This window comes from Nuphar pumila, chromosome 2, assembly GCF_984573655.1.
Source record: "Nuphar pumila chromosome 2, dmNupPumi1.hap1.1, whole genome shotgun sequence".
NCBI lineage: Eukaryota > Viridiplantae > Streptophyta > Magnoliopsida > Nymphaeales > Nymphaeaceae > Nuphar > Nuphar pumila.
The window spans coordinates 66,865,518-66,868,105 of NC_143250.1; positions in this window are offsets into that span (position 1 = coordinate 66,865,518).

Below are 2,588 nucleotides of genomic sequence, written 5' to 3' on the forward strand. Positions count from 1 at the left end.
CAAAATCATTTCAGCTTTGACCTTATTTGTGCAAATCCCTAAGATTGTACAGGTAGATTTTGAATAACATGTCAGGATTGTCAATTCAAATTCAAGCCCTAGGACATGAACAAGTTTGAATATAAGAAAACCTAATTTAGGATAAAAGCAAAACCAACTTCCTCTCTGGTTATTCAGATAGCAAGGGCGCTATCCTTGAACAACAGGTATTCAGGCACTATATTACTATTGTTATTGGCATTACAATTTTACTAGTACTTATATAGGCTGAAAGATTTTAAAGTAGAAATGCAAAGAACAAGGGAAATGACTCGCACACAACACTATCTCACCACTAAAAAAATAAGTCTAACCTTACCAACCTTCGGTCCCTTCTTTTACAGAATCTTAGAGGGGCGAAGGGAAGCGGCTGAGTAAATGGGGAGTACAGGATTGAAGCAATTGAAGGAAATCCATATGTGGGTACTCATCCGGTAACCATAATAACGTTTGTAATTGCCATAGATGAAGACAGGATAGGGTTTTCTCTTCTTGGTCTTCTCCTTCTCGTCCTTCGACATCGGCCACAAACTTTGTTGTTTTAGAGAGAGGGAGAAGAAGAAGAAGCTTGGAGGCAGTGGGAGAAGGGTGTGTCATTTATGCCAAAATAAAGCGACGCCTGGAACAAAGTAGCATACTTCCAAGTCAGACACTAGTATCCACTTATATGAAAACCAAAATCAAAATGTCAACATATGTAATGATTGAGACTGTTCAAGAAGAGCCAAGATCATTAGAAAGGAAAAAAAAAGAGAATACATCACAAAGAAATATTAATCTGTCTGACTCAAATCAATTGCAAATACACTCAATCAAGTCAAGTAAACCATTGAAAGATCCCAAGACACATGCACACTAGTATCAGAGCTAAGTCACAGGACTCGGCAAAGCAGGTGCCGCACCCGCATCGATGCGAAGCGGGTGCGGGTGAAGTCAACACGACCCTAGGTGCAGTAAACGCACCCAGGGTCATTTTCGTTCATGTTTCAGACTTAAAAAAAAACTATGAAAAGGAGGATTAGGGCAAAAAAAAAATTGCCCTAATCTCTCCTCTCTTGCGCAGCTCAGCTCGAGCTCTTTCCTCCCGACGTCCCGATGCCATCTCCTAGGCTCCTCCTCTCCCTTGTCGTAGGTACGTATCCTCTTCTTGTGTCGGCAATAGAGAGGTTGAACCCCCCTTCTCTCTCTCGCTCTCTTGTTGGGTCGGCAGGGGAGGGGTTGAGCCCCCATTGCTCCCTCTGTTTTCGGCCTGAGAGGGACCACCCCCCACCCACCCCCACCCCTGCTCCCTCTGTTTTCGGCAGGGGAGGGGCCGAGCCCCCCACCCTTCTCCCTTTGATTTCAGGGGAGGGGCCCAGCCCCCCTTTTGCTCTCTTGTTGGGTCGGCAGGGGAAAGGTTGAGCCCCCCCTGCTCCCTCTTATTTTGAGGGAGGGGTTGAGTCCCTCCCTGTTTTTGGCAGGGGAGGAGTAGATCCCCCCTCCTTGCTCCTCATTTTATCATATATATATATATATATATATATATATATATATATATATATATATATATATATATATATCAAGATAATGTCTGTATAATTGATTTAAAATTTTGAATGTATTTTTTTTTTATGTTTTCAGGATAAAAATAACAGATAAAGGGACAAGACTTGCGTTATCCTCATCCCAACATGTGAGTTCTGTTGCTAGTTTTGTTGATAGTTGTAGTGGGATTAATAATGTGGGGTCATTGAAAGTGAAAGATCAACACATTTGATTAATGTCATGAAAGAAAAACTTGACTCTATGGCAAAGAACCAAGTGTGAGATCTTGTACCTCAACCTGATGGTGTTAGTCTTATTGGTTGTAAATGGGTCTATAAAACCAAAACAGACTCTAAAGGACAAGTAGAGAGGTACAAGGCTGGGCTTATTGCAAAAGGTTTTACATGGATAGAGGGTATTGACTATAATGAGACTTTTTCTTCTGTCTCAACTAAAAAATTATTGAGGATAATCATGACCCTCGTAGCTCATTTTGATTTAGAGCTACATAAAATAGATATGAAAACTGCCTTCTTGAATGGAGATCTGGAAGAGGAGGTATACATACAACAACCTCCTAGTTTCAGTGTAGATGATTTAAATAATTTATTTTGTAAATTGAAGAAGTTAATTTATAGACTTAAATAGGTCTCCCGCTAGTGGTATAAAAAGTTCAACCAGGTAATTGTAAACTTTAGATTCACTGAAAACATTGTTAATCAGTATATTTACATTAAGACTACTGAGAGTAAGTTCATAATTTTGGTCTTATGTGTTTATGATATTTTTCTTGTAACTAATGATTTGAGTCTACTACACGAGACAAAAGATTTTATTTTCTCTCATTTCGATATGAATGACATGGGTGAGGCCACATATGTCCTTGGAATTGAGATCCGTCGTGATAGAACTAAGGGTGCTCTTGGCCACTCTCAGAAATCTTATATCCTTAAGGTTCTTAAAAGATATGGGATTGAGAATTGTTCTCTTGGTTTGGCACCTATAGTGAAAGGGGATAAATTGAG